Genomic DNA, 7,726 nt, shown 5'->3' with positions numbered 1-7,726 from the left:
TGGAAGTTAGCTCATAGCATTTTCCTAATGTGGCCGTTTTAATAAAAGTGTTGCCGTCCCAAAAGAGTTCGTACAATTGTTGAGAGCTTGTACAACTTTTGTTTGCATGTAGATTGTGTTAAAGATGCTAGTACATCATATATTAGCTTCAATCATTTAAATTAACAAGGTATTGACCAGATATATATATATTTTAAAATTCATTAAATTAGCAGCAAGTTTATATTGATAACATAGTTCTTTTATATGGCAACTTGGAAAAAAAATAATATCACCTTTTGTATATTGGCCCCATTTTACAAATCATCGTCAATGGTTCAACATTTTAACTATTTTTCTCTCAACGGAGCGTTTTATATTTCGTCCTAATTTTGAATCACACCCCCCCCCCTCCAACGACTTTATGTCACCTTTAATATCCTCAATCTTTACCTCTTTGCCTTGAAAGATCTTCTCATTCATCGGTTTTCAAATCCTCCAACAAGCAAGGATAAATATATGCTATTGATAACACTTTTTTCTTCACCCCAAGCCCACTTGGTCGACTAGCTCTAACAAACCTTTAACGGAATTAACCATGAACGGAGGCACTCTTCACCAGTTGTCAACGAAGTTCTATATATCCACAGCCACCAAACACTTAGCCAAAATGTGGTCGGCAATCAAACTACGCCACACAAATTAAAGACACAGATTGTCGCCGAAACTTGCATATTCTTCTGCTAAACGCCACTTGCGTTGGAATTATGTTCATTTTTGCCCTCCACACATTAATGTTGCATTTTAATGGAACTCATCTACATCAAGTCATAACACAAAAATTGTTAATGTCCTGGCTCGACTCCATCATCTTCTTAATCGACTTCACAAAAAAAAAGAAAAAAAATTAACGGATTTCTCATCCAAACCTATGATAACACAATATTACTAATTTGGATATATATAGACACACTAGTAGGAAACCTGCAAGATGTCGCGATAATGACATTTTGAAACGCGATACTCATTATCGTTAGTTTATTAATCCCCTTAGTGATATGTTTGTGTATAGAGTACCGTAGGTCAACCATTCACAAAACAAAATAACAATCTTATTTAATATCTCATACTGTAATAAATTCGAAATAAATAGAAAATAGTAACGCAAACTATACACTATTGCAAATTTTAAACAAACTTACAAAACAAAACCAAAACTGGAGTAGAAACCAAAAAACTAAGCAATGAGGTAGTTGGGGATTTCTGTTTTAAACAGAGGTCCCTAAAAATATATTTCGGGCCACCCATGTAAACTAATCTATCTCCTAGGATACAACAGCTAGAGCAATCAGTATTGTCGAGTTTACCCTAGCACTATAGCCGAAACAAGCGGAAGGTTCGCGAAAACTGTAAATTCTTTTGGATCAGAGTGCTATTGCAAGAAAAAGTTTTGTCTCTTGTATTAACCTAGGCATGTATCAACACTTAACTCTGAAGTTAAGTTATGAGTTAATACTGAAATCAATGAAACACTTAGTTGATCTTAATGATATCCGGAAAGGCAAAGAACCTGCGAGCCATGAGTTAAAAGCAGTAAGGCGGCTCGCGCATATGCGAGCGTGCAAAGGGCCAAGTGCATCGTTAAATTGTCGCATAATGTACATCACTTCTAGGCCGGTCTCATGCCCGTCCCATGCCTCAACACAGGCACAAGCGCGTTGGTTGTTTCACATTGACAACCTTCCATTGAACCCAAGATTTTGTATTCTCTTTCCGGCTTCTCTAGTTTAGAAACCGACTCGTAAATCATGTGAAATCCAAGAAATATTTATTTCTAGACTTTTCTTTATTTTTATGATTTTGAATCATTGTACGTGTAAGGCCCCGATACTGGGGTCTTAATTTGAACGTTTGGTTTACTCATTAACACCGTTCTAAATATCAGAGTTAATTAAAGCTTTTCGCGGAATATAAAAAAGCGTCAACCATTCATTACACAATTCTTAAATAAAAACAAACTTTCAAACTTTTCTTTAAGTTCAATTATCATAAAATATCATAACTTCAAATCTTAAGATGCCAATTTCCTTACTCATCTGTCATGTGTCCCTTTTAAGCCAGGTGCAGCCAGGTGCCTCATCCTATTTGCATCTGTGCATACTAAAAGTCAGCTACGCTGATTGAGTTATAGTTAATCAAGTAGCATACATTACTCTCACATACTTGTAAATACGTATTTGAAGACACATATTGCATACTTAACTTGTTTACCTTTCTTTCATACAAACATACTTACATACATTCATTCTTTCATACTATATACATAACTATCTCTACCATCTCAGATATTATCAGGGTCTGGTCCCTACATTCTCAGAAATTATTAGGTTCTGGTCCCTATCATCTCAGATAGAGACATATCATATATTATTATGGTCTAGTCCTTACTATCTCAGATATTATCATGGCCTGGTCCCTACTTTTCATACAACCACACATGCATTCCTTACAACATAAAGCCATATACTTATATTCGTTACTATATACAAACACATTCACATATCATACACTTACTATATAAAGTAAGTGTATCAACCAATCACATAGAGTATGCACATAACCCCGTGAAACATAGCAGAGAAAATGGGCTAGAAAATCACCTGGATCCTGTTACGTCCTTAGCTAACAGTAATCCCCTTCCTTAGTTATGCAAGACTAACTGTTAAACATATATGTTTGTTAATTAACCGTGTAACTAACCAGCCAACAAAAATAATTAAGGTTGTATTATAGTTAATTATCATACTTGATAATCTAGGCTAGCTTGTTTAGTTTAACAGCTCTAACGGTATTACCTTGATAGGTAGTTACTGGTTTCGTTCTATTTCTTACGTTCTTGATTTATATCTTTCATTTATCATTTTATTCCTTCCTTTGATTTTATATATATATATATATATATATTTCTTTTAGTTACCGGCTAACCAGTCATCTAAAAAGTTAACGGGACATAACGGGATTGGCGGGGTCGGTTAGTTCGGGTTATTTTGTCTTGGGTCAATTTATTTAACATGGATTAGAACCAAACACAATCTTTAAACAATGCAGGCCCACTGCCCAAACTCTGGTTTATAAGATGATTGGACTTGTAGACCAGGCCCAACTGTTGAATCAGACGCTACTCAGTTCGTTATTCGGATCACCCGGTTTGGAGTTCAAGTCTGGATATGGTGTTCAGGTTCGGGGTTCGGGTCTGGATATGGTATTTGGGTTCAGATGGTTCAGGGTTCGGGGTCTGGATATGGTGTTCGGGTTCGGTGTTAGGGTTCAGGTCTGGATATGGTGTTCGGGTTCGGTGTTCTGGGTTTAGTGTTCTGGTTTCGCTTATTGGGCTTGGCAGCTCAGCTCTAATACACTGTTAGTTTGCCTCTTTAAAAAAATATTCTCGGTGTCCGCATTTCGCTAGAGGCGGGGTTCCATCCCGAGACCTTCAGATTGCCAAACACCATTCTTACCACCACGCTATTGAAGCTGGATGTTAAGATCTTTGATCCAAATCTTTATATTTTGTTTCTCATTCCACTTACTCATCTTTCTTTCCTTATTATTATTATTACTATTATTATTATTATTAGTATGATTATTACACGGGAGGCTATTGTTGCTACTTGCATATTATTCGATACTCTACTCCTTCATAGCCTGGTTCTTTCTTCCGCGGATACGCTGGATCAAAATTTAGCCTCCTCCAGAATGGGTCTACATCCTTTATTAGAATACATATGTTTTTAACTAGGTATCCCTCCAACCGACAAGCACACGACAACCCTATAGACGTAAACAAATGGTGGCCGCACGAAGTTCCGCCGTCATGCACCCTATCTATCAAATGATACTCGTTTACAATTAATTGAAGAGACTTAATCGACACCAAATCAAGTAACTTTTGTAACCAAGCATGCACTCAATGTTCTTCCATGACCTTAGAACGCAACCCTTCAAACGTTCCACCGATTTCTGCCATTTGACTATTAACCACTCGAAGGACATGCCTTGCAATGGTGTCGAGCATATTGTTGGTTCTATTGAGATACCTTTTCAAGTTGGCGTGCTGGCTTCAACTAAATTTTGTGTGTTCTCGTAGTTTCGGAGGTCGTCAATCCAGCAAGCTACAAACTTGTATTTGTATGGCTCCAACCAGTTGTGACGAATATAATACAAGACCTTCGAAAAAAATAAAGGAAAATGTTAATTAAATGTCTATCTAGACTATTAGAAACTATATACTCATGAAAGACTTAACGTGTCTGTTGTGTTCTTCTAAATGACGTTCCATCTGAGTGCAAATATAGTCGAACTTTTCGATCGTCGGAGACTTATACAGAACTTTCATCCAGTACGCGAAGTCCTCCCCAATATCTGTTCTATAAAGAATCTTAAACTTTTTCTTTATATTCTCGGAGATGTGCCATCTACATAAATTTCTGGTGGCATTAGGGAAGATTACATGACACGAATTCATAAAGGCTCGGTCCGCGTTAGTCAGTGCATGGCTCCATACAATCATCGAGCATTTCTTTAAGTTTCTTGAGGGGCCATGTGAAGTTCTTCTCTCGTTCCCTAATTAAAATGTGTAAGCGATACGAAAAACAACTTTGATGTAGACGTCACGCCAACAAATTGAATCAATGGCCAGCTGTACCTGTTGGTCTTGTACGTCTTGTCAATCAACAACACCTCGGGGAATGCACACCACATTTTATCCGACTTATTTACGGGAGAAGAAAATGTCCTCCGTCATGTCATTAGAAGCATTCTCCGGGTATAGTACCGAAACCATTGTTATGGAAAAAGTTTTCCAGTACCTGAATTGGATTTAATAAAACTTTAATTAATATTATAAACACGGTTTTTATATAGTAAAACTAGGAAGGTTATTCAACTACCTTCATGGGGGCATCTCTAATTCTCTCATGGTCTTTAAGCTTACTCAAGTAGTTGTATATGTCCTTGAGTTTGGGTTGGAAACTAGGAAACTACTCGTGTACGTTTGTTTAATTTTGAAGGCTTCAAGTCGTTCCTATATAACATGGAAACCAGATCAAGTTCATCGCTGTTTATTTTCCGGAGCTGCACGTACCCCTAATCATAGACAACAGGATCGTGGTTGTGTGTCTCGTTTACTACTTCAAGCCTCCAACATTTACCTGACGCGTCGTACCTACCTAGGAGTTTAAATAGACATCATTTTTTAATGCCACTGGTACCCCTGATCAAGGCCTTCAGTTTTGATCCCCCTCTCCACGATTGCATGCAAGGTCCACACCGTTTTTCCTTGAACGTTGGACCACAATAACACACCCATGCTCCCGTACTCTATTTTTGGCCCATTCCTCCAATTCATTACGAGACTCAAAATTCTGAAACCAGTTTTAAGTTCATTTACAAAACATGTTCAAAACCATAATAATCACTTAAACAAAACATATGGTGTCTTAGATTATTTGTTTTATACGAAACTATCGGCTCGCGTATGTAATCATCATCATAATTATCTTCATCATCTGAGTTTCCCCCAACATCATAATTATCAACATCATATTCGTTTCCCTCATAATACGTTGATACTTCAACCGGTACATGGTATGAAGACTGGGTTCCATAATACGGTTCCTCTACTATTGGCAAGTGGTACAAAGAAAACGACTGGCCTCCATAATCCGACCCACCAAATGGTAACATTGATCAACAAACGACCGTAACAGTGTTCAACCGGTAACCGGTACAATGGATGACCGTAACATTGTTCAAGTTGACTATCATGACCGAAATACTCCTTACATACGTAATGGTAACATATATTAGTTAAACATCAACAAACGACTTTATATTAAATAAATATATAATGAAAACCCGATTCAAATTTGGTAACCCCGGCGACCTAGGCTGACTGTAAGACTGTTTAGGTTGAATACCATAGCCGAAATACTCCTGAAAAATGTAATGTAACATGTCTTAGTTAAAAATCCAACTAACGACTTTGTACTAAATAAATATACAACGAAAACTTGGCTCAAAGTCGTGCCAGGCTGATCGTTATGTGCGTATCCTGGTTCCTCCACGTTAGAGTATAGAAATAAATGGCTAAACCAATCCATTTTTCCTTCTCCTCCTTGCTTCTCGGGTGTATTTTGTTAGAAATGCGTGTATATAGTGTATGTGTATGTTATAATATATAAAGAGAAGGGAAGGAGAGTCGATGAGCTCAATAATTCAAATTGGACCAATACGCGTATATCTCTATACGTGGCGTATAATGTACGACTTGACAACCTAGGGCTGTCATAATCAATCCTAGGTTGACTGTACCCTAATACGCGGGTATAGTTCTATACGCCGCGTATAGAAGTACAGTTTGTCTTAACCATTGTACTTCTATACGCGGCGTATAATACTATACGTCGCCTATTAAGGAGTGTCCCTAGTAGGACCCCAAATAATATGCATCATATTTTTTATGAACCAGATTTGGCATCAATAAAGTCAACTTTAGTTAGATAATAATTTTATGTTTTAACAACTGACATCTGGACATGTGGTTGGTGAGGTGATTTATATAATGATTTTATGCATACCCCAATTTGTTCTAGGTTATCAAAATGATGGTGTTAACTGTTAAAAGTCTAACTTTATTAAATTAAGGAAAAATGAAAGTTACATATGATGTAGATTAAAATCAACTCCATTAAAAGACTGTTTGGCAACTGCTGAGCCATTAAGTGCAAAACCAGTAAGAGGTTTGAATGGTTAAGATGCTCTTAGCCAGTAAGTGTTGAACCAATAAACTGTTGTTTGGTTAGATGTTTGAATAACTATGTTGAATGACTATTTTACCCCTATTACTTGTTTCGTGCTGAATGAAATATATTTGTTTGGTTAGAAAACTGATTGACGAATAATTATAAAAAGAACATAAATAACATAATACACAATCAAATTACACATCATTACTTCAAAGTCCATTAAAACATACTAAAATACAAATATAAATTAATAATTTGCATATAATGTGAATTTTATTCATTAGGAATTAGTTGAGTAGCTATCTCGTCACGTAAAGTAGTCATATACTCAACACTTGGTGAACCCTGGGTGTTCAAGAAATCCGAAATCCGGTAAAAACCGAAATCCAAACCGAAACCGAAAACTGATGGAGGCCCAAGTATTGAAGAACGGACCATGTTATATTTGGAGGCTATGATCGTGCCTTCAAAGGCGGCCCACGAAAACGGCCATAACTTGGCCCACGAAGCTCCGTTTTAAGCCCATTACCAGTTAAATCGAAGCTTGAGACGAGGAGCACGTTGTAGCAAGTACGGCGGTTTTTCCCCTTGTAACATCCTAAATATTCTAATAATAAATAAAGAAAGTTGCGTTAAATTGTCGTGCGTTTAATAATATTAACTAACGTCTAATATGGAAGAGATCATGGACTTGGACTTAATTAAGATGGATTAAGGGTAATGGGCCTTAGGTCCATGAGCCTTAAGGGGTATAAATACCTCCTTAAAGCACCCTTAAACCCTAAACCACCATTCATTTCCATCTTATTCTCTACACACTCAAAAACACACACATCCTCCACCTCACACGGCCGCGAGAGAGATAACGGGATCCGAGACCAAAATCAAGTCAACCACTATTAGATCTTCGATATACGAGCTAGATACGAGATAACCACGCAAAC

The sequence above is a fragment of the Bidens hawaiensis genome, unplaced genomic scaffold (genome assembly GCF_021521415.1).
Source record: "Bidens hawaiensis isolate Kalapana, Puna unplaced genomic scaffold, B.hawaiensis_p1.1 tig00033129_1, whole genome shotgun sequence".
NCBI lineage: Eukaryota > Viridiplantae > Streptophyta > Magnoliopsida > Asterales > Asteraceae > Bidens > Bidens hawaiensis.
The sequence above is the reverse complement of the archived record's forward strand: the minus strand, read 5'-3'. Positions refer to the sequence as shown.